At 35.8% G+C, this 25,993-nt stretch overlaps 1 protein-coding gene and 1 long non-coding RNA gene across 6 annotated transcripts in view; one reads left to right on the forward strand and one right to left on the reverse strand.

Moving 5' to 3' along the window:
- Window positions 1–25,993, reverse strand: part of LOC126872127 (TLD domain-containing protein 2) — a 302,759-nt gene that overhangs the window by 235,543 nt on the left and 41,223 nt on the right. The gene's annotated exons all lie outside the window — the stretch shown is intronic.
- LOC126872177 (uncharacterized) lies at window positions 655–18,173 on the forward strand. The gene is made up of 2 exons (XR_007691897.1): window positions 655–6,365; window positions 7,283–18,173. It is a non-coding gene; the product is annotated as an uncharacterized LOC126872177 (long non-coding RNA).

Here is a 25,993-nt window from a genome sequence, read left to right on the forward strand (position 1 = left end):
ACGAAGTTGCACTGGTGATAAGGTAATGACTATGTTCTAACTCTGTCAATGCACGTCGATCGTGTAGATTAACGCAACACAAAAGCCGAGCTGTTTACTCGCATTGGCAAGTTGAACGTTCTACTGGAAGCGTCAACCAGCCAACCCTGTCATTTAGTCACGAGGATCGCACAAAGAGCGGATAATTAATGATTAATCACTAACGATAGAAACAACCTTCGAATGGAACATTTTCAAGCCACGGATGATGTAACGACGAACGAAGGTTTTACGTGACGTTTTCTAATCAAACTGTTTATCTCGTACGGAATCTAATAGGAAATGCGCTGCGCTGGGAAAAAAGTTCAATACAAAAACGCCACGTGCTTCGGACGATTCTACGATACTAATGATCATTTATTCCCTAATGATAGGTGGTGCAAAAACTTCCAATTCTCTTGTAACGTCCAAGTCAAAATGAAGAAGAACTGGACATTAGAAAATTGTCTAACTTATCTTAATAATTCACCGCTTTCGCACGATTAGTATGACATTCTCTATCTGATTCTCTTACGAGAAATATCTCAATAAAAAGAAATATTCTACTTCATGAATCGATGAAAATCCTAATTTCTTTTTTCATTTCCATGTGTCTGTAATTATCACACACTTCGAATGCCAATTTAAAGATGTGCTTTTGCTTTAGGTCTGATTGTTATGTGACGGTAACCAGAATCTATGGGTCATGGGTCGCGGATTTCTTTTCTTTCTAGACACGAGTCTTACCTGGAAACCTCAGATCGTATTGCACGAACCTGTACAAAATTAGCCCCCATTTTCCAAATCTCGAATTTTTCCTTTTAACTTGTTTCGCATTTATTTCACGTGATTCCAACGAAGTAATAATTGACGTCAGAAAGTCCCAGAAACGACCTTAAAAAATTCAATTTTCTACTGGCCCTCATCTTCTAAGAATTGAACGTTTAAAAGTTCCTGGATTGTCTAGTTGTTCCAGACGTTGTTTCAAAGTATCGTTTGAATATCGTATTTAGTTTAGGAAATAATTCGCAAAAACTATAACTATAACAAGACTGTGGATACTTTTTTTTCATTTTGACAACGATAATATACGGAAAAGGATTCCTTTGGAACACGTACTAACGCGTATTTTACTATTGCGTCGACGATGCTCGCTGACGACGACCACGTAAAAGTAAAGTCACCTTTGTATTCGCGTTCCGGTCTTCAAACTTTTGTTCTAAGTCATTCCAGGGGATTAAGTACCTGTTCCAAAAGAAAAACCTTTCACTGTACGCTATTGCTGCCAGAACGTGAAGAAATGTTCATAGTTTCACGGGCACAGTTTTTGCAAATTATTTCCTAAACTGAATACGACGTTGAAATAATATTAGGTTGTCGCAAAAGTTTCTTTCGTCTTATACGGAAATAATAAATTTTTATTTTTTATTTTATACTATAACTGGACAAATTCAGAACAATTTTCAAACGTTCGGTTAAACAAAAAAAATGGCATTGTTTCTGAAACCTTTCGAGACAGATCATTCTTTCTTTGGAACGACGTAGAGCAGTCGTAGAATAATTTACAACAACAACAACGAATCCAAAATTTTCAAATTTACCGGACTAACTTTACACCGATAGTGGACGAAGCAGTGTTAAATTTATCAGTGCTAAGTGTAACAGTCTGATTTTGTTGATTACAGATTTTCGTTACTAGTGTTTGGTCCAATTTTTTGGTCCAAAAAAATTAGAATTATTACAATTATAACATAACACATATAACACAATATAATATAATTATATAAATTAAAGTTAGATAAAACTGTTTTTGAGCGAATACTGAAAAGCTTTTCAGAGTACGAAATTCGAGCCGCTTGGCGTATGCTCGCTCGAGGTAAGCTTTTACCTACGCAAAATCTCTGAAAATCATTTTCGATGCTCCAAGCGCCTTCTGTGCTTTCGCGATGGCAACAGTTAGCTCGTGTGAACGGAACTCGGTGGGAAGGCACGCGTCCAAGATCAGCGAGAATACAACACTCGCTTTGTCGTACACAGATTAAAGCAACGATGATGACGCTGGTCGCGTCGCGATTTACAATCGCATTAACCACGTCGATATATTATCGCGAGGTTATCTCCGTATCGTAGCGCCGCGACGCTAAGTAAGATCTGCGACGAAAAGCGTCAAAACAAGTTCTATCGATCGTTCTTGAAAAATGGCATCCTTTGCTTTTCATCTAACCGATATTTCGTCTGGCGTACCATCGAAAATCACGTATGAGCTCTTTTTAGACGCTGTGCGTTCTAATTTCGAGAGGAGATAAATATATATACTCGTCGATGAGCTAGATCCGTGCGGCTTGAGCCAAGAAGAATGATGCTTGTACAGCGTGTGACACAGAACGTGTGACAATTGGATGATTTTGGTGATTTACGTGCGTAGATAAAACGAGAGATGAAACTTGCTAGGCAGAAGTTTGTTATTCCTTGGTAATAATGCACGATCGAATTGTACGTCATCGACGTGTAATTTCGTAGAAGTACGAGTGTTGCATAAATGATGTATAAATGATTATTAGATAGTAAGAAGAATTTGGGATAAATATATGAAGAAAATGATACGAAGAATTGTAAATAATCGATAGATTAGATTTGATCGTGCATAGATCTTCAAACCTTCAAAGCGTAAATTAAAATTAAATTGGATATTTCTGGAAATATAAATAATATAAAAGATATGTTATTAAATAAGGCTGAGTATTTCGGGTAGATATATTTTTATATTTGTATAAAAAAGATGTAGAGGAAGAAGTGATTACGAAGTGATAAACTTTTCTCTTTTAATAGAACAGTATGTTGGTGAAAATGCATAAGCATAAGTCACATTCTAACAACTTCATTATACGATAATACGTAGTCGCTCAGGGTCAACGAAGGTCGTAGGTAAAGAGAAAGTAGTTATATCTCTTCAACCTGATGTGCGAGAAGATAAATTGCCAACTTTCGTCTTGCGAATATTTCGCAATTAATTTTCTTCCTGACTACGTTTTCCTTACATAATTCAAATATAGCATCGCAAATGGAATTATAAACTTTGAATACTAACAGCTTCACCATTATTATTATTAAGTTAATAATCGAGTAATTCTTTCTTCGCTAATTCTTCTTCTTTGCTTGCAATCCACGATGCTCAACGTTTATACATCTACGATAATTAAATTCTCTAGATTACAGATTACACTGATGCGTATTTGAAAGTCTGCTGACATGTACAAATAAGTCATCAGCCTTGAAACCACGACTGTAATAAATCAAAGTAATTGCCTTCCATATAAAAAACATTTCTTCATATTCATAAAAATGTAATTGTGCGAATATCTGTATGCTTATGGGAAATTAAACCAGATCTCATAATTAGATATGAAATAAATATGAAATGGGTAAATACAGATAAATGTATGAATTTATCACAAACGTACACGATTCTAGATACACGAAATTGCTAAGATGCTTGTTCAAAAATTTAACAGCGTATAACAAATAAAACAAATCTCTGCGTACAATTTCTAGAAATATAAAATTACATCATCAGGATATAGATAGCGTCTAGACGGAACCTATGTTTTTTGAAATCCATATTTATTAGTCGCGTTTCTTCGCGAGCGAATGTTGATAGATTCGAAATTCGAGCTTGAATAGAAATAACATTTAACGTAATCCACTGTTTCGTTGCGGCTGCTTGCGAAATATCGCGATCACGTGTAAACAATGTGGGGGGATAAGCTATGCGAGACGCGTAGTACGAACGTAAATTTCAAAGGTTTTTTTAGAAGCGATGGAATTATAATATTCTAGTTTATGCGTTAGTTGCTCGATTCGCGCGTGTAGCCTGTGATTGGCGTAGCTACGAATCAGTTTAAGATAATTCGTTCAACCGATTAATGATGACGATGTGAGGGATAAATTGATTGGACGCGTTGATACGGAATATTAGATACAGATTTATGACACTGTCTACGCGAACGAAAGCTTAAAAGTTGCTTCAAAATTTGCATATGTTTTAGGTGAAAAAAGTTAGGGTAATTTATTGCTATTGTTTTGAAATAATTCATCGATTACGAAAGAGTCATTGTATCGTTGTCCAAAGAATTTTTTTCGTTTTATAAGGAAATAATAGACGCGCAACGTTTTTTGTTTTATATTAGTTTATTGAATTATGCACGATCATAATAATAGAAATAGAACGAAATGTGTCATAAATTCGATAAAATTCTAATTCAAATAATTCTAATTCAATAAAATAATATAAAACAGAAATTGTTGTTCATCTATTATCGCCTTATGAAACGAAAGAAACTTTCCGGACAACCTAATATTAGACGCAATTTATAAGAGTTGAATTAAATATAAAAATATAAAATTAAATACACAGATGATCTACCAATAGCACGTCTTTGAAAATGTACACTGGTTTTTGCAATAATCACGTTAGCGTTGTAATTTTCGTTGTATCGAACATATGCCGTGACCCTCTTTTCGTTTACAGAATTACGGGAGTCGTTAATGATCCGTGAAAACCATTGAAAATAGAACTTGTTTATGAAAACGCTTTGCCAGAATAAAGTATTAAACAGCCTTATGCGGAGCAACGAGAAACTATTACTTTCTGGCTCAGTGATAATTCGCCCCATGGAAGTCGCAACTTTCGTTAAAACAATTCCAATTTTCCTATAATTAGAACACTCTGCGCTTGTCTTTTGTTAAATCATCCAGTCAAATAAAATTCCTAATAGAACCGTTGTCAGGCGAATGAATCGACCCGATTTCACCGTTTCTTCAAAATAATCTAATTGTCGTTTCATTTGTAGCGTGGTCAGTGTATTTTTCCCATGTGTGTTGTAACGTAAAGTAACACATTAACTTAAAAGTAACGTAATAAGAAGAGAAAATCGAAGCGTGTGTCAGACGTTTAACCCAACTTATTCACTGTGTCACGACCACTGACAATGAACGCCGTAGCAAATACCAGAGAGGTACAGCGTCAGCAAGTTTAGAACGCAAAATATGCAACGCTAAGTTCCTCCTTTGTCAAAGCTATTAATCAGTCGTGCGTGTTACGAGCGTTTCAGCAGTTCGCAGTCTGAGAAAGAATCTACGAACCAGAAGTGGGCAATTCTTTTTTAACGGGTCTGTCATGAAACGAATAAATGAAAAAGCGAGGAACGATTTGCTCCTTTCAAAACACTCGAGAAAGTTATAAACGTTCTGTAATAGGCTGTCCAATGTTTTTAAACCTTCGTGACGAACAATTCCTGTACAGTTAATGTTTCACAGCGCTGAATGATACCTCACAACTCTGCGTCGTTCCGATTTTTTATATCTACCTCATTACTTTTTAATCGTTGTCTTTAACCATTGAATTTATTATTGAATTTAATTACTATCGCGCTATCATACGAATAACATAACGATCTACCAAGTCTACAAGATATCCTCACCTGTATTCATTGAACGTCATTAACGACGCGATGGATCATTAAACGACGTTCATATCAGTCCTCTGAATAAATCCTATCTAAAATCCTAAATAATCAGTCTTAGAATAAATACAATGGTTGTGTATAAAGTAGTTACACTGTGTTTCGTATTGTTTAAGCTTGATTCACACCAACGGTCAAATCGGGTGAAGCATCGGTCAAGATCGTTTGCACGTTCGGTCGAGTCAAACGAAAAACTGTGGCGTCGGTTTCATAACGATCAACACCGCCATCGACAGTCGAAAGGGAACACGGAGAACGAGCGTTTAAATTGAGTTTGTACCGAAATTACAGCGAACTACGTGACTTTAGTCGCAAGAAATAGTGTGTCAACTTGCATGCACCTACGCGACCGTTAAGACTAGCACAACCTTTCCTTGTGCAGAGACACTTGTCTTCCTCCTCCACTAGGGATCCTATTAGTTGCATTTGTGAAACTGTGAACTCTGTGAGTAACGACATCGGTTCGCTTACCACGTCGACTCAGTCCCTCGAAACCTAACTTCTTCAAACGAATTCGACGAATGTTTTATGAAATACGTTCTTTCTTCTCCGTCTTTCTCCTTATACCCGTGATTTATTCATTTATTCTTTTCCTTGCCTATTTCCTTCTTACGCACTGGGTATATTTACTTTTTTACTTATGCTTCGCAAGCGTACGAATTGCAGTTTATTATTTATTGCTTTGATTCAAGTTGCACTTTTACGCGCGTCTCCGGTTAATACACAGTCGATTGACTCGGATAGCCAGGAGACCTGGCAATCACCTGATCGCAACGATCGATCGCGTTCTAATCGTCTCTCTACGGTTCCAAACTCGAATTGTCTGTGAGTATTTGTCACTATTGAGATATGTATAATTTTGTATGCTAGACTAAATTGGCCGCGTGATACACGTATGTGAATATGAGTGTGTGGAAGTATGTGTGTGCGCGGCGTCTCGAAAAACAGATGAATGTAACTGTTCCGTTGGCAGTGTGGTACGGAAGATGGTGAGACAAAGAAAGTGCTGAGACGCGCGCAAATGTGTATCGACGAAGATCCTGGAAATCGTTTATTAAATAAATCTAGAACTATTTTAATTTGAATTCTAGGTGTAACCTTAGTGTTCCTTTAATCTTATTTCGGCAATTAAGATCCACAATTCTCAACAGTCACAATAAAATTTAATACCTACGACGCGGTTCGACGAACGTGTTAATCGTAATAGGCTCGCGCCCTGCATAATCTGCAACATCTTGAATCAGGTTTTAGCGATACTTTCGTATCTCGTGTAGTATTTCTACTTTTAATACTTAAAACATATAACTCTATGCATTGTACATGACATGGAATTTAAATCTCTGGCGAACCGATTTCTTCCCCCCACTACTAGCGCGAAAATCTTTTTTTTTTATCTACTATCTTTTAACCTAGCAATCTGTTAAATGTACTAAGAGGGGTTGATGCGTGAATTCGATGATAATTGAAAGGTTGTTAACGACGGAAAATCTTGCGAAGGTGGAACGATCGAAAAGGAGGGAAAGAGGGCGAGTAGGGTCATCTTTCGACGCGATAGAACCAACCAGGTGCGGCCGACTAGCGGTAACCTGGCCGTTTCTTCCGCCAAGAACGTTAGATGTTTGATTGATGGAGCAAATATTAGCTCGCGAAATTACTCGAAACGCCTTGGCTCGACCCTTTCCCATCCAGTGTTACTCTATCGCTCGACTTTCTGCGTTTACGTTCATTTTTTCGCCTTCTAGAATGTTCAACAAATTGCCAGGGAAGGTGAAAATAACGGAAAATTAAAATAAGGATTTTGATTGTTCGGATTGCGACGAAGAATACAAGATTGCGAGAAAGTTGTACAGAAGAAGAGCTTTCTTCGTAAATTCAAAAGCTCTAACCCATTCCATTTGTTACTTGTTCCGAATGATTGGGAATATTCCAAGGAAGGAAAGTGGCGGATGAAAACAGAAGAAGAAAGCAATAAAGACAACGACAAACGTTTCAAAATCAGAGATCAATTTCTAACGTCAATGAGTAGCTGCCCCAAGATAAAATCGTCACATCATATCGTACGTCCTAAAAAAGTTAAAAGTCGCTTGTCATGCGAAAAAGTTACATAAATAATCGGTAATTATGCACGGAAGCGGAGACTCGACTCCAATGACCTTGACCTTGAGCTATGTCGTAAAGGGGAAGGTTCTGAGTAACATGCACGTTGGCCGCGGCTTGCGACGATCGCTTCTCTCTACGACAAATCCGAAATTCAACGAAATTGGAATTGAGGCTTTTGTGACAAATAACCTTCGTATTGTATCAATGATATCGCGCGATAAAAGGCAAAATAACAAAAACTGTACTACCGATACCATCGTTCTGTTTTGTTTCGAGGGAACAAATTTTCCGCCGAAGAATTTTCCCTACGACAAAAAATTCATGAGTAGCCGAAGGTGGTGAAATTAGGTGAATCTCGCGCTGTACGCTAGGCTGAGGAGGAAGAATTTCGAGAGCGAACTTGTAGCCAGCCGGTGCACTATCTGTGCGATTGCAGAGGACTGATTGTGCCGACCTACTTCCCGAGACAATCGCACAATGCCGGAGGGGGGTGTTGGAAGGGGGTTGGTTCGGGGTTGTGCTGGAAGGACAGCCTTCTCTTGAAGAGCGAACGAAGAACGACTGCTTTCGCTGTTTTACGTGACGTCAAGGTCGTTGTATCGACGATCGAGGAGACAAGCTTTCGCCTTTTTGCCTGGCGTTTGGAAAGATTATATTGTGTTGGTATCGGCGCAATCGTACGAATCTCGCTTTTATTAAATTGAGAATTCATCGATTTTCGAGGGAACGCGTATTTATGTAAACGAGGTAAATAAAATAAATAAATATGTATAATTGAATTAACGGATACGCGTCATAGTAAATAATTGGCTAATTTCGGCGAATACTTAACTGATTAATTTTTCGGAATCTCGAGGGCTTGCATATTTTACGATAACAAATGAAATATAACGTTAATTGGAATTTCGAACGACGTTGCTAGCCGAATATTTAGCTAATTAATTTTAGTGCTTTTTCGAAAGTTTTCATCCCTAAAATCCAGCGACGGTGAAACAAACATTCCGTTCGCCGAACTTTTCAAATCTAATTACTTTTTAGACTCTACTAATTATTTCTCATAATATTAATTTACATTGTTAAACGGAATTCAAAGTTTGTTTCTGTTTCACTCGATGCACAGAGCTAACTAAATTTCAAGCTTGCCGCGAAATGAAAGATATGGCTCCTATTATGGCTGAATCTAGAGGCATTGAATTTACATATTTAATAGAGCAACCCATTTTTCCCGGTATCGATCACCTGTGCCGAAGGATTAACCCGCTGTAATGCCGTGTAATTTAGAGGTTACTATGCGATTACATTGACACAAGTTCTAACACTGACTTCGCCTTAACTAGCCAAAAAATCTGCCTATACAAGGTGGTTGATAACTAGTGGTACAAGCGGAAAGAGGGTGATTCTACGCGAAAAAAGAAGTCGAAAATATAGAATAAAAATTTTTTTTTTAATTTTTCCATCGAGACAACGATCTACAGTGAGATCCGTTATAACGAGACGTGATAAAGTGCACGCGTACCGAGCGAAAATTCAAAGTCGATTTTCTCGAAAGCAAAGCCTCGAACGAAAAATTTTTATTCTATATTTTCGACTTCTTTTTTCGCGTAGGATCACCCCCTTTCCGCTTGTACCACCAGTTACCAACCACCCTGTATAATTTCTTTCTAAATGTTAGCGTTCTATTTTAATTGCTTAACAGTGTCTCTTATTCGATATCTACGTTACAATACCACTACCAAATAATTTATTTATCTTTACTTATCTATCTTACTTCTTTCTAATTTTTAGACTAAAGTAAAAAGCTACAATCAATTATTGTTGTTGTTGGTGTCGTTACATTTATTATACTGGTAACACCCTTTGATACAGACAAAGATCGATACAAGTGAACGAATAACGAACAATTACTAGGAAATCACACATGTTGCGATAATAAACACGAATTGTCGATGACATTTCTAATATGTTTGTTAAACCAGATTCACAAAAAAAGATGGAGCAAATGGGCGAGTAAATTGAGATATTTGCAGATACGATTGATACAGATAGTGTCATACTTAGTGTTGTAGAAAGATGTGTGAAATAATGGAAGCTCGCTGAAAGCCCCAAATGGAACATTAAGCTTAAAAAACTGAAGAATTTCTGCGCGGTCTGACCTTATAATAATTATAATCTTGCCTTCCCCAATAAGCGAATAAAATCCAAACTATGACAGGGTTAGGAAGAAAAGTATGGCAGAGAAAGCATGGAGTATAATTATTCCAGACAAAGCAGATTTCTCGATAGGTGTGACAACAATATCAGCTCGTAATGAACAGAAACGAGCCGAATTTCGGTTGTTCTCCGAAGAATTAGCCATGCTGTTTGCCGTATCGGCAAATTCGTGGGATCTTTCCTCTGGAATTCGATTAATTAGCTATCCAGGTCATCGATAAACTATCGACACGTAGACCAACGGTTTCCTGTCATCGAGCTCGGCTACTGACCAGAATTTCCATTCTTCGCGCATTCGACGAGATAAGGACGAACATAGTCCGATCGATGAGATTATCTCATGAAGAATTTTTCTCTTCCTTCGTGTTTAGTTTCTTCTTTTTCTGAGTACGTGCGTGTTTCTTTTACGTAGACCGAATGGGCCCGATAACGACGCTAACAAAATAATTGCGACGTTCGTTATACGGCTGGAAGTGTTACCGAGAGAAACGATGAAAGAGCACAATCGTTGCATCGTGTTGCACCATAACGACAAGGAGGAAAAGGCGATGAAATTTTAGTAGACGATTAGTTAATTTCCGATGTCGGCTAGTTCTAATGGAAGGAACGAGCAAGCCAGCGAGGGATTTTTTCCATTTAATGAAAACGCTTCGAAGCCTTTTTATCGTAGACTTGAGAAATTTGATTTCGAATAAAATCGTGAAACCTGCTGCGATTCCAACTTTAACTTTAACTAAGATCGATGGACCTGTGATATTTAATAATTGAGAAAATGATAAAAAATTAAGTAATCCAGATACGTATGGTTCTCATGAAAGGAAACAGGAAAGTACGAAAATTGAAATCTCAAGCTTCCTACTCTGCTTTGATAATTACAAATTTGAAATTCTATTTGCTACGAAACGAAGATACGCGCTGCACATCGGATATCAAATTTTTGCGAACGATAACGACCACCATCTAACTGTTGGCAAATTTCCTACTGCTACACAGGATGTATCTATTGGGTTGGCAACTAAGTGATTGCGGATGTTGTCATTAGGTGGTACGATAAAATCCGCAATCACTTAGTTGCCTTCCTAATAGATTAAAGCTGAGCGTTCTTAACACGTTGCGATGGAAAAATATCTGCCCTCTGTATTAAAGGAGAGACTGTGAGATAAGACTGGAAGAAAATGAAAATTACTATCGCCAGCATCTTCACTGTGCTGACTCGCGCTTCGAATACCAAGTTTCCAGTTTTAGAAAAAATTGCATAAAGAATACAAAACGTGTATTGGAGAAAAATTAACTACAAAAGAAAAAAAAACATTGCTAGTTACTGTGCTTGATAATGGAACTTTACATCAGAGTGGTAATTCATAATTTTTTTTTTTTTTTTTTGGAAATTTAAACAGTACAAGTCTAACAGCATAGATTTTTGGGAATTTCAACGATTTCTTGCATTTCTGAAAAACGCGTGCAAGTTCGTGTTTCTCCTTGCATCGCGTGTTTCTTCGTGTATCTTTTATTTCCATTTTTCTTTCATACGAGTCTAGTTTCTTCATTTTTAATGGTTCTAGCGTTAATTATCAAAGTAGATGAGAAAAAAGATTGTCATCTTAGATCGATGTACTGTAACGTGGTATGTTACGCACATCGATATTGCGTGATTGTATATCGTAAATTGTGCCACGCTATATTTCATAAAAAATGATACGCTATTGCAACATACTTGTATACTAGTTACAACGTTATAAATTTTATACTATCGGCAATATGTATTTATAACCTCGGAGAAAATAATGTAGAATGTAGATTACGAAGTGGGACGAGAAAAATTATGATTATGAAAAACGATGCTATAACTACGTACTAGTGAAAAAAATGTAAGAGGAAAATTGTCATTTTTGTATCTATGCTGTATGCTGGAAATAGTTACGCACTGTTATTAATTATTAATCAGAAAATGCGTATAGTATAATCGAGTATATTTCAATGAAATCAATTCAATCTGCAAGAGTGATGGTTAAACGAACCTATTAGTTGATACATAGTCGTAAAAACACGATGATTAAAGAGCGAAAACAAAACGATTTGAGAGTTCAAAGAGCAACGACAACTGACAAAATATTTGTCTCACAATAATTTAAAATATTACGATTCTCCATTGGAATAAAACGTTGCGAAATAAATGGAAATAAATTTCCCTTTATTTCCTTTTGCAAATATTCCTATGCAAATTATCGTATTATTGTGCTATACATTGTTATACGCATATGAAGAGTCCACAAGAAAAAGAGGAATTTTAATTTAATGGAGAATTCTCCCGTGTGTGCCCTTTACCACTTGCTATGTCGTATTAATTTCAATTAGAATTTCCTGAGTTGCACATAATTGAAAGAAAGTGATTCGTATAACGTACTTCTTATTTTTTACTTGTTAAACTTGTTTTACTTGTTTTTTTATTTGTTAAAAGTTGAAAATGACGCGGAATAAAATGAGAAATAAAACGTTTTCTTTTTTAATATTTATGAAAAAATATGAAGTTGTGACATTGTACAGGGTACAACAGAATATCTGGCACCCACAGAATATTGGCAGCTGATCGTACAAAATTATATTATTATTGTATTATTGTACAATTGTATTATTTATCGTACTAAAAACGATGAAAAGGTTCATACAAACATATGTTCTATCTGTGTCCGTTTATGATATTTAACGAATTTTCTGTTCTGATTTTGTCATATTTAATCAACTTCACAGAAAATGCACAAAATGACGTTCCGTTTCAAAGCAAAGACGTGTCGTCACGAACGATGCTTCTCAAATATATCTAAAAGCTTGTTCCATTCTGAATTTTAATATTTCAATATTTTCAGTAGGTTTGCTCTGTTTACAAAATTCGTTATATCTCATAAACTTACACAGACAGAGCATATGTTTGTACGAACTCTTTTATTCTTTTCAGGTATACAATCAACTGAAAATGCTAAAAATTCTTACTTTGTCCGAGTCTGGTTCCCAAATTTTCCCAAATTTATTAAAAAGCTTGTCCTGTTCTGAATCTTAGTATTTCAACACTTTCAATAGGTTTGCTGCCATTAAAAAATTCCTTATATTTCACAAACGGAAATATAACATAAACAGTATACGCTTATATGAATAATTTGAAAGTTTATATGAATTATCTTTTTCTATTCTTTTTACATGTACTGTATATTGAGAAAGACATTCTCGCTTTCTGAGAAACATTGAAATTTGGCATTCTTCTTTCTTCCCGTGAACCTTTCATCTATAAATGATCAGTGAAAAGGAACACGATTGTATCAACAACAATCGCAAGGATCGCAAGGATACTACCTGGAGCGTGCTGAGAGCAAGAAAACGCGCAGGAATAGAGCTTCTCGTGTTGTATTCATCACGAACGCGTGGTTGTCACGACACATTGTGCACCTCCTCCTTTCCATTTACGTTGGCAGAATCGATGATCGATTGAACGCGAGGGAAAAAATATGTACCAGTCGTGATACCACCCCTGGAGAAATATCTCTCCAAGCAGAGAAACAAGCCCACAAAGCACCGTTTCAAATATAAAATAGATTACCCTGGTGACAGAAGAAAATATCGATTTCAACCAACGAGAATACAATTTCTATTATCCATCGAGGGTCTCATTGCGTTGGTGTTACAACGTGAAGAATAATAAAAGTTAGTAAAAAGAAATTGTTTCGAATCTTTCGCCAGTCTTCTGCCTTTGTTAATGAAGAGTTAAATTCGTAGCTTTGTCGTTGAACCGGAGAAAAATTTGAAAAATTATCTTATTATTTTCAATCATAATTTTATTTCGTTCGCTTTTGTATATCAAACTAAATTAATAAGAATTCCGCGAGCTTCTAACACTAGCGACTAACAGAGAGCAACTTTGATTACCAATTGTTTATGGTGGTCGAAAATTATTCTTCGAACATCCTAGAACTACGTTCTTCGTGAATTACGTTACAAGTTTTGCAAAGTATTTACCGATTCAGTTTCAATACGGAAACGAGCGAAACGAACTTATAATTGGAAAGCTCGTGCCTGAACAATTTTTCGGATTTAATTGTAGTAATTTCGCCGCTGCAGACGCGGTTTAGCCGTCGATCGCACGTTCCTCGAGTCTTTTATTAATTTGGTGAAACAGGGGCCGCTCGAAGGAATTCTCAGTATTTCCTATCCTAACTTTTATTTCATTACGCCCACTTCGAAAGATATGAAAATTACAGAGTTTAAACATCGCACGCCGGCCATTGTGTTCGTCGATAAAATTTATTTCCATCCCGGTCAGCGAGAGGAAACCATTAAAGAGAAAAGTTGCCAATGTAAGTTGAGTTACCGTGAGTTGTAAAATCCCGATAATTTCAACGTTTCGTCGGGGACGTCTCGAGCAAAATTAAATTAACCGTCGAGCGTCTATCGCCCGAAGACATCACTCCATCTTATGCATTTCCAACGTGTCCCACGGTATTCAATATTTCTACGTACGTACTATACGTACATCGTTTTTCACTCGTATTTTCACGGTCCTTTAAGCTTTCAGGAATCTCGTCGAACGAGATTTTTCCTATCGACTACCCTCAACCCTTTTATATCCTAGAATTTTTACATATTTTTATAGACGAATATGTTTGATATTGTCTCTAAATTATACTATGCTAGTTTTATACTTAAAAAATGTGCTTGTATTGATACAGTGAATATAACTGGTTGCTAAATCACATGTTTGTGATCAAAGAAAGTCGCTTTAATGCTATATGTAAAGACGATGTTCGTTTACCAAGCTTCTAAACAATATTGTAGTAGTATCGTTACGAAACGATGATGTTAAAATAAAATTTCTATGAAGTAAAATTTCATCTATGATAACCTTGGACTGTTCAGTTTCGCGATATGTAAACGTCGTATTCCAAATCCAAATGAAACATTCTATCGCGTACGTTGAATAGAACATAAGATAGATATCGTTCGAGTATTACCTTCAGACCAAGTACATATTTACAAATATCAAAATCTCTGAATACGTTCGTTTCATCCTCAAAAACGTTCAAGAGCAAGCCATTCAACCGCGAACATTTCCATGATACAAGAAAGCATTTCTAACATTCTTCTCCACCGTAGTCCGTACAAATTTTCTACTTCAACAATTTCTATACGCATCGTTTTATTAAGTGCTACATCGCGCGTTTGCTTCACACTTTCTAACGCATAAATCAGCCGCATGATTAATATTCCAATGTCGTGAATTTGAAATAAATATTCGGATAGCGCCCCTGTCAAAGTAAAAATCCACAACAGAACATCGATATTCCTCCGCAACGTCCTTTCATCCCCACAAAATATACAAAGCCATTACTTATTTTAACGACCGCTATTTTCTACATCCTGAAACCTTCGATATTTATCTCTTCGATAATATTTATAATCTTCGATATATCGTGGTAGTATCAATAAAAAAAAACGTCTATCCCTCCTTTTAAAGGGAATAAGACGACCGTAATGCAAGCAATAAGTTATCGACAGAACGATAAACAATGGTTGGGAAGCACGTTAGTTTGCATTGCATATTGACCTACCGCAATCTCGTGCTGACCGTGCACCAGCGTACCGGCAACATTATCGGGGAGTTAGCACGTACCTCATATTGGATTACGAGGAATCCTCTTATGATACGCACGCAGTCTTCAAGGCCGCCCGGCGACCTTTGGCATTACGACAAATCGAAAGGAGTACGTCGCCTGTGGAATTTGTCGCCTGCAATCGTGTTACGATAAACATACAAGTTCGAGCCTCGTTTTCAGATTGATTTTCATCCCTGAAGCCTCCTAGAGACAAACGCGATAATCAAGAAAACGGTGGAAGTTGAGTGACTGATTCAGATATTTGTTACGCTTGTCGAATAAATAATTAGAAATTTCGGGAATGGAAAGCAGTATCACACGTACAAGAATTAAAAATGCAATTGTACGCGAATGGGATACGTTAAGTCAAAATTATATCCAGAAAATATACAGGGTGGTTGGTAACTGATGGTACAAGCGGGAAGGGGGTGATTCTACGCGAAAAAAGAAGTCGAAGATATAGAATAAAAAAAATTTTTTTTTTTTTTTAATTTTTCCATCGAGACAACGACCTACAGTGAGATCCGTTATAACGAGACGTGATAAAGTGCACGCGTACCGAACGAAAATTCAAAGTCGATTTTCTCGAAAGCAAAGCCTCGAACGAAAAATTTTTATTCTATATTTTCGACTTCTTTTTTCGCGTAGAATCACCCCCTTTCCGCTTGTACCACCAGTTACCAACCACCCTGTATAAATCGATAGCAAATTGTACAATAGAAGTAACAGAAAATAAAGGGGGTGTAGCTATTATTAAATAAGTATATATGTTTGATAAGTAATCATTGTTAGTTACAATTTATGTTGATTATTATTTTCTTATTGTACATGTGTTATCACTTCGTTCTTAAAATAAGACAATTTTTTTTTTTTGTTACATACTAAACCTCATAATATTTTTAATTATTTTCAACGAACCGCATATTCTGAGCTCATAATGTTTTTATATTATACGTTACAGACGAAAAACCTTACACGCGTCATTGAGAAATTAAAGGTAGCACACCTGGGTTATCTTTTTGACGAGGAGTGTAGGTTATTTAATTTGTTATTATTTAATTTATTTTTTGGCTAGTTATTTATGTATTCTATATCTTATTCGATAAAGACGATCAATGCGAGTTTACGTAGAGTTGAGGATAGAGAAAAGGTAACATTTTGCAGCGTGTTGTTTTATTGATTAATTTAGATTAATAATTAAATTAATCATTTTTAATTTACACTAATATCGTAGGGGCTCTTGGTAGATTTCTCGTGTACAATTTGCATTTTTTTTTTACTGTAATTTGAATTGGAATTATAATTTGAAAGGCTCAGATTTTTTTCTCTTTGTTGTCGCTTGGAAATAGAATAACATTAATTTCTCTCTCGTCTCTTTACAAATATCGAAAGAAAACTATAACACCTAAACAGAAACGAATTACTTCATCGTTCGCGGAACATTGCCTGGTATTTCATTCTCCACGTAATAAATAGTCTGTCTTGGAGATTATCTACACTTGCAAGAAGAATTTATACCTGAACTTATTTAATCTTCGGTTTCGAATCGTTCGAACTATGCTGATGGTGCGCGTACAACGATCGTGAAACTTGATCACGTTCGTCATTCGAAACGAGTTTATAAACTGCAGAAGTCGAAGAATACCTTCCCAACAATGTACATTGGTAGGACTGTGTTCGTCTTTGAGAAACGGAGCAAAGGGGTAAGAGGCGGAAACAGGGAAAAATTGAGTCACGTTACGTGTGCCGCGATCGAAAGCTTCGGTAAACCTACTTGTCCGCGAATTAGGTCAGCGTAACCATTCGAAATCTTTTCTACGTACATAATCTGCACACGAGTATCACTTTTTCAGCGTGACTGTTTGCCTGAAGGCTGGACACAAAAGATTATATCGGTTCAGACGCGCACAATGCATCAAAAATACGATGGACGAGAAATAGCATGATCTCTATAAGTGTATCGGCAACAACATTTCTCATACGATCTCACGCTCCGACAGATATCGGTGAACAATTTCGTCACGATGAAATACGTGAATCATGTTGCTCCAGTGATTTATCACTGAATATATTATAGAATATAATAGAACAATATAGAGTAGTATAGTAGAATATCCTTGGTTTGATATACATATTGAATATACAGGATGTTCTATTTTTATTGATCCATACAAATTTCTATGTATAAATTATCCGAAAAAGTGTTAAATAAATTATTCGAAAAAATGTTTCAAATGAAGCTACCACCAACAGATTTGTTTAACTGGAGGCGTTCTCGAGATCTCGAGGCGACCTTTGTTTTTTATTTTTTTTTTTTTTTTTTTTTTTTTTTTATGGAGCTACATATACATTTTTTATCCATCATTCGATGCAATCTTTAATACTCTGAAAGAAAAGGTATTTACGCGTGAAAATGTTTATCTTCCAATGTTCATTTTATGGAATCGAGTGTATGAAAGACGAGGGGAACATAAATATAAAAGCACTGCGTTTACTCCTCTTGCCATTACGGTACGTTTCACGAGATTAAAGTTAGAATGTTTTTTAAGCTAATAATCATTTTTCCACCCAATACTTTTATATACGATTTCTTAATACTTTCGTGCAGAGAATTACAAAATACATGGTATGGTGTATAAAAACAGGAGTGTAGTTGCATTTAAAGAAACAATGATAAGGAAATCTCGAAGACACGTCCACCTAGATGAAATTTATCAGCATCACAACACGTCCTTCTCGAGACAAAGTAAGTTTTATTCGAAACATTTTCTCCAATAGTCTATGGTTTAGGATATATTTGCATGAATCGATTAAAACCTGACAACCCGTATAGCAAATATATTACAGAAAATTGTCGGTAAGTTAAAAATAAACTCCTCTTAAACATGAAGTAAATTAACAATTTATGTCCGTATGAAATACGTTTTAATAATATGTAACAAAGAGCGTACTATGTACTGTAAAATAATCTCTTGGCGGACTGCTTTCATAAAAGGAGTCCACAATTCTATAAAAGTGCTAAACGAACAGAAACCGACGGAAATATTGCACAGATATTTCGTAATTTCGCGAATAATTCCGGAAAATGTTTTATCATAAAATAAAAAACATTTCGAGCTCCGTTTGCCGATTATATTGTATAGATATAAAACGGTTAGGAAATTGGAAAAAATAAAAATTAAATATATCTGGTAAGTTAATAAAAAAAGGAAAAAGCACGTTGAATACGGTTTTTTCGTTAAACTCCCACGAACGATCATCAACGAAATCCAATATCGTGCGATATAATGAAAACTTTAACGTGTACAGTGCTCGATAAGATAATTGTTCGTTGAATATTCCATCGGCCAGTGTGTAAACACACGTGTGAACAAATAGTGCAAGCACACGTGAATGTAAGGGGAGTAAATGTAAATCGACTAATAATATAACGCTGTTGCTGTGCCTGGTTATACTTATAAAGGCGTAATACGTTGACATTAACCACTGGAAAATGCACAAATCCCGAGACATTTCACGCAGCACATTTGCTTACATACTGGGTTTACGTACTCTATCCGAAACACGTGAATGACAGACACAAGTGTTCACTTTGTAACAATCAGTACCGATTATAAACTAATAATAATTGTGACAATTATGAGTAACGACCAATGTTCATAAGTATGGTAGCTAACGATGCAGGACTACTTCAATGGGGCTTGATCAACTTCTTCATGAAAACGATTCATTCTCCTGCTTCGACGATGTATTATCGTATAAATAATTATTTGTAACCTTGTATACTTAAATCATGTCGTATATTTTACATGCGTAGTTTATTTACCTGTTCCATATATCATACGTTTCATACGCTTCCTATATCTAGTTTATCTACTTCATACATTTCATGTACTTTTGATACCTATTTTATATGCTTTATATATCTATTTCATATACTTTCTATAACTAATTTATATACTTCCTATACTTATTTTGTACACTGCATATACCTGTTTCATATAATACACGTAATTATTTCATACACTTCATATGTTTCCTATAGCTATTTTATGTACTTTATATACCTATTTACTTCATCTATGTTTCATGTACTCCATACGCTTCATATACTTTTTATATCTATTTTGTACACTTCATATTCCTACTTCATCTACTTCATATATTTTCTGTATCTATTCTATATACTTCATATACCTACTTCATCTAGTCCATACCCTTCATATGTTTCATATATCTCATATATCTATCCCATATACCTTCTATACCTATTCTATATACTTCATACACCTACTTAATCTACTCCATATATTTCATATACTTTTTATACCTATTCTATATACTTCATATACTTCTCATATCTATTTTATATACTTCATATTCTTACTTCATCTACTCTATATCTATTCTATATACTTCATACAACTACTTCATCTACTCCATATACTTGATATACTTCTCATATCTATTTTGTACACTTCATATTCCTACTTCATCTACTCCATATATTTTCTGTATCTATTCTATATACTTCATATACCTCCTTCATCTACTCCGTACCCTTCATATATTTCATATATCTTCTACACCTATGCTATATACTTTATATATCTACTTAATCTACTCCATATATTTCATATACTTTCTATACCTATTCTATATACTTCATATACCTACTTCATATACTTCCTATAGCTACTTTACGTACTTCATATAGCTACTTTATATCTCATAGACTTAATTTCATATCTCATATGCATAATGTCATATACGTAATTGAAAATTGCCGAATAGGAAGATAAAAATTCTGAAATTGCCCAGAAGCTTCGTGAGCAAGATTATATCCGACAAATACGTACGAGAACTACTTGAATAAACGAACTGATCAATAAGACCCTGGAGAATCAGCCTACCCTAATAAAATATCGAACATCTGACAGAATATCGAAAATGGCATAAGCGTGGAATCACGACGGAGCGTCGGCGAAGCGGACCGTTTCCCAACTCGGATTTGTGTAAGACTAAACTTTCTACAATGTATCATTAGCAAGAAGTAGGGCAGATGGAAACTCGCTGGGACGATTTACGCGATTCCGCAACGTTCTAGGTGTCTCTCAAGTCCAGAAGTCGGCTCATTGCTGTGCAACGAGAGCTTCATCAGCTTTCGTTAGCGACAGCTACGAATTGATCCCAATCGGATCAAGCAAAAACTTGAAGAAACTGTCGATTGAAATTAACTCCACGCATATATCGTGTAACTAACTTGATAACATCTTCGGATCTCTCGAAAAGTTACCAAAATTTTCAGGATCTCGATTTGGATTCTGAGCAGTTAAAGTATCGTCAGCTTGCAAGCGTTCGAAAGTCTTCCGGGGGTTCCAGATGCGCTAATTTCTGTACGACGTTTACACAACCTTCGAATAATTTTAATGGTACAACGTGAGATGTCAAATTAAATATAGAGATTGATTAATTGATTTTCCATTGAGACAGATTAATCGATCTTCAATTGAAATCTCGTCTTGTATAACCTCGAGATAATCCATAAATAACCTTAAGATGAGTTGCAATCGCTGGTACACGACATTCGAGCGATTATAACATGACCTTCGACAATCGTGAATGACGTTGAGTAAATTGGCATGACCTTTGACGTACCTTGAAATAACATCTCAGGGGCATCTTGGATAAATTAGAAAAGAGTGTTACACAGATCTTAAACGACCTTGAAACAGCATACCGTTGGTCTTATTGTATAATCTTGAATGACACCGGGTAACCACGAATGACCTTGAAATAATATCCTACCGATCAACGATAACTGGAAATAATATCATGGCGATCTAGAATAACTTGAAATAATATCCTAGCGATTTAGAATGACTTGAAATAATATCCTAGCGATCCAGGATGACTTGAAATAATGTCCTAGCGATCTAGAACGACTTGAAATAGTATCGTAGCGATCTAGAATAACCTCGAAGTAATATTCCAGCGATTCAGAATGATCTTGAAATAGCATTCCATTGGCTACGAAAAATGTCGAATGGTTCTGCCAAACGCCATTGAATCATCTTAAATCTTCTCCGGTTGATCTCGAACGACCTTGAAATAATCTGACGACGATTTTCAAATGACTTGAAATTTTTTTAATTGCGAGGAAAACGCGTGGCCAAGGGAACGACCAAGGAAAGACTAAGAGCGACTGTAACTTTGAGAACTCGAAATCCATCGCTATCATCGGATTATGCAAGGACACGGTGGCGTACACGTAATGCTGGCGTAAACGCTCGATTACTGGACGACGAAACGGCGCTAGAATAAATAGATAAATTACTCGAACACATCGATCGTCGTGTAACAGCCGGACGTGCCGCTGCAGTTTTTAAAGCAAACAGCGGAGAAGTCGAAATACGAACGGGAGGCTTTTTCAACGCCATCAGCCATGTTTTTCGAAACATCAGACGAAACACCGCGAATTTTTATTAGCGTTTTTCGTTACGCTCCGAATTGTTTGTTGATGGTGTAAATTCTTCAAAAATTTCGATATTTCTCATCGGTGTAGCTCACTTTATTTTACTGTACAACACGATAAAATAGCAATATAATATAGTAACTTTAGAACTCGACGTAAGAATATGATATAGCGTAAGAAACTATAGCGTAAGAACGAGACTGTGACAACATGCTCAAAATAGGCTATGGGCCTAAAGTATAAATTATTGTTATTATTATTAGAATTTTATTAGAATTTATGTTAGATAATCGTATGTAATCTTCATATATACTGACTCTGTATTACATCATGTTCGATCTTTGTATAAATAATTAATAATTTTTGGAATATTTGATGTTTCGTACAGGTACGTATATTTTAACTTTTCATATCTATTTTGTGCGCATATATTTTGCTCGCGTTTTTGCCTCGCGATTTCAAAGATGGCTTTTTAAACATCGACAATTCGCGGTTACAAAATCGTGTGAGACGTAAAATATTGAAATATTATACACAATTTGTATTTGACGAAGTTTATCGAAACGCATCGTTCTACCCACGCTGCAGCTAAAACTATTTTATTCGATTCATACAGTTAATATTAACTGTATTTTAGAGATAGTACTTCAAATTGCACATTGTATTATTTCCAGTTCACTAGAGCGTTTATAACATCGCCTGGCGAGTTTATTTAATTTATAAACAACTTAGAATCCAACACAAAATACAAACGAAATAATAAAATTAATACTGTGTAATTAATATATATATATAGTATTAATTTTATTATTTCGCTTTGTATTTTGTGTTGAATTTTATTTTTATGGATTATGTAATTAATCGTTTGTATTTTGCGTTGGATTGTAAGTTGTTTATAAATTAAATAAACTCGCCAGGCTATATTATAAACGCTCCAGTGAACTGAAAATAATACAATATGCAATTTCAAATATACATATATATTTATATATATATATGTATATACAATATAAAATGTAAAATTTTGCATCAATCTTCGAGAAGAATCACTCTCAAGTCCGACTTTTCTTTCAAGACCCAGAGAAGAACATAGGATATAATACTTGGCACAGTGTTGAAAACGATTCTGGCGACGCACAGTGCGGCATTTAAATGAGGATGGGCGACGAAGATAACAAAAATGCGCGTGTAAGTTTTCCTGCAATTTGAAATCACTGACCCGACACGAATAAACGTCTACAAATCAAATCTTTGTCACTATTTTCATTTTGCCAGATATTACGATGACATTTAGAAAAAGAACAGAGTTTCCCTTAGACTTTCAAAATTTTCCTGCAGCAAAGAAGGAATGTCTCTATCCAATTCGCTACTACAAATGTATTTCGCTAAAAACATAGATAAATAAATAAATAAGAAACATGCAATGTAGCAGTTTGTACCAGAAAAAGGTTATATAGTGTGGATCGGTAAAATGCGATTACCTGAATATCTTCAGTGGCTACGAGAAGTATTTGCACGTACTGTTATTTTCCAATGAAGTATTTTTTAGTCATTCCGCGTCTCATTTTCGCGGTATCAAATTTTCATGGAAAGCTACACTTATTGGAAAGCTCTAAGAAATTGCGCTTTATTTGGAATTCTATTATGAGATGCATATGAGATGCGCATGAAGTAACAAATTTTATGCTAAAATACAAAAATGAAAAAATGATGGATATTTAAACTGTTGTAACTTCAGTTCTAACTTGGCGAGGAAAGAAAAAGGCTCATTTTAAAACGTGAAGCCTCAACTTTCATAATATCGAGTTCATTTTTTTTTCAAAGATGTTTTTCCATCGTGTAGCGGATAGAAAAACGAATAATGCTTTTCTTGTTCGAAAATCATAAAAACCCAGACGTCTCTGAAGACATTAACAATTTTTTTCTATGGCTGAGATTGCCGTGTGTTTGAAGATCGATTGCTTCCCTTCACAACGATCTCTTAAAATTCCATCCACGACTTGTCCCCATTTTATCGAAAAGTGTACCAATGAAACACCAATGAAAAGTGTACCGCCGACGCTAGAATGATCCAAGGTACACCAGTATCTTGTAGGAAGTTTGATTAATGATTCAATGTTTGTAATCATTTCACGCATTTTAATTTGCCAAGTTGAGCAGCGTGGCTCCTCCAGACATTTAGGTGACTCTAATTGACTGGTCCTCCCTGTACAACAATGGACTACAATCTTAACACAGAACGATCAAAATTACAGGACGTTTTGTACCATTTTTTTATCAAATTGCTCTCTTCAAAGAGAGAGAGAGAGAAACGTTCAAATTGAAAATTAAAGCCATACGCATCTTTGCTTAATCCTTTCGCTTCGGAAGTTCAGCCCACCGAAGTACTGTCACTGGACAAAAATGCGTGACAGAAATACGCAGAAATAAGCACAAAATGTTTAATATAATTAATTATGAAACACAGATTAGTTAATATATTAATATGCAAAGATTAGTAATGTAATTTTGTATGATATATTTTGAAATAAGGATCTATACGTAAGCCAACATTGCGATCTTTACACTCATATCGTGATCCGAATCTTTTATCATTTTTACTATAATACAAACGACACTTAAGAAGTGATTAATCCAACATGTCAATAAAATCAACAGAAAATGTTCTGCCGATGACGAAAAAATATATTATTGACTACAGATAGCACTGGTATATGCATCATTTGCATGTCGGATATATGAGGTACCGGACCCAGGAGTCGTCGCGTGGTCGCCGCCTATATGCGACGCTCGAAGCGAAAGGGTTAAATTCTGTACACTTAAAAAGTGTAACAAACGCTATTTAACCAAGATTCACAAGCATATAATGAATATACAGGGTGGTTGGTAACTGATGGTACAAGCGGAAAGGGGGTGATTCTACGCGAAAAAAGAAGTCGGAAATATATAATAACAATTTTTTTTTTTTGTAATTTTTCCATCGAGACAACGATTTACAGTGAGATCCGTTATAACGAGACGTGATAAAGTGCACGCGTACCGAGCGAAAATTCAAAGTCGATTTTCTCAAAAACAAAGCCTCAAACGAAAAATTGTTATTTTATATTTTCGACTTCTTTTTTCGCGTAGAATCACCCCCTTTCCGCTTGTACCACCAGTTACCAACCATCCTGTATATAAAATAAATATAAATGAAAAGATATAACAAGAACGAACAAGCCGATATGCTTGTAATTTTCCAGCGATTCAATTTTCATGTACAAACGATTTTTACCAAGTCTCTATCGATTTTCTACGAAATTAATGTTTACACTTTAAATTTCTTACTAACAAACTGATATCATCGAATAATAAAGTCAGAATCGAACAACGATTACGCTCGACCCTCGTCCACCGCATGCTACACTGTGCGACTTGTAATTTGTGGACCGACGCGACGCCACAGTATGCAAAGACAGAGAGAGAGAGAGAGAGAGAGAGAGAGAGAGAGAGAAAAAAGAAACGGAAGAGTGTCCGATTTCGTGGCGAAGTGGGACGCGTTAATGAATTTCCTTATCAAATCTCGGCTTCGTCGTGCCACGGCCCGCTATTATTATCTCTCCCATCGATCAATACGACGTGCGGCCGTATTTCAGGATGACTTGCAAATAACGCAGAAAACGTTTCTGCGCAGGACGTGTAGGATATCCGTTTTCTATCGATACCTGGATTTCGACGTAGGAACAAGCAAACCTGAGGAACCATAGAGCACGTCGGATTCCGATCGATGAAAACCTCGTGAGACGCTCGTACGAGACGAGAACGTGTTTCGCTCCGACTGCATTCCATGAAACTCTCTGCCGAACTTATGAAACTTGAATGTCGCGCAAGTAGGTAGAGTTACATTAAATTCAACACGGTCATGTTTAATTCCGTGTATTTATCCGTGTCATTGATTGCTATAGCTTAATTAATTTACCGGTTATACTCGGTAGAATATAATCATATTTGTCATTCATGAGTGAATATAACATAACGCCGTATTAATA

Source organism: Bombus huntii, chromosome 12 (assembly GCF_024542735.1).
Source record: "Bombus huntii isolate Logan2020A chromosome 12, iyBomHunt1.1, whole genome shotgun sequence".
NCBI lineage: Eukaryota > Metazoa > Arthropoda > Insecta > Hymenoptera > Apidae > Bombus > Bombus huntii.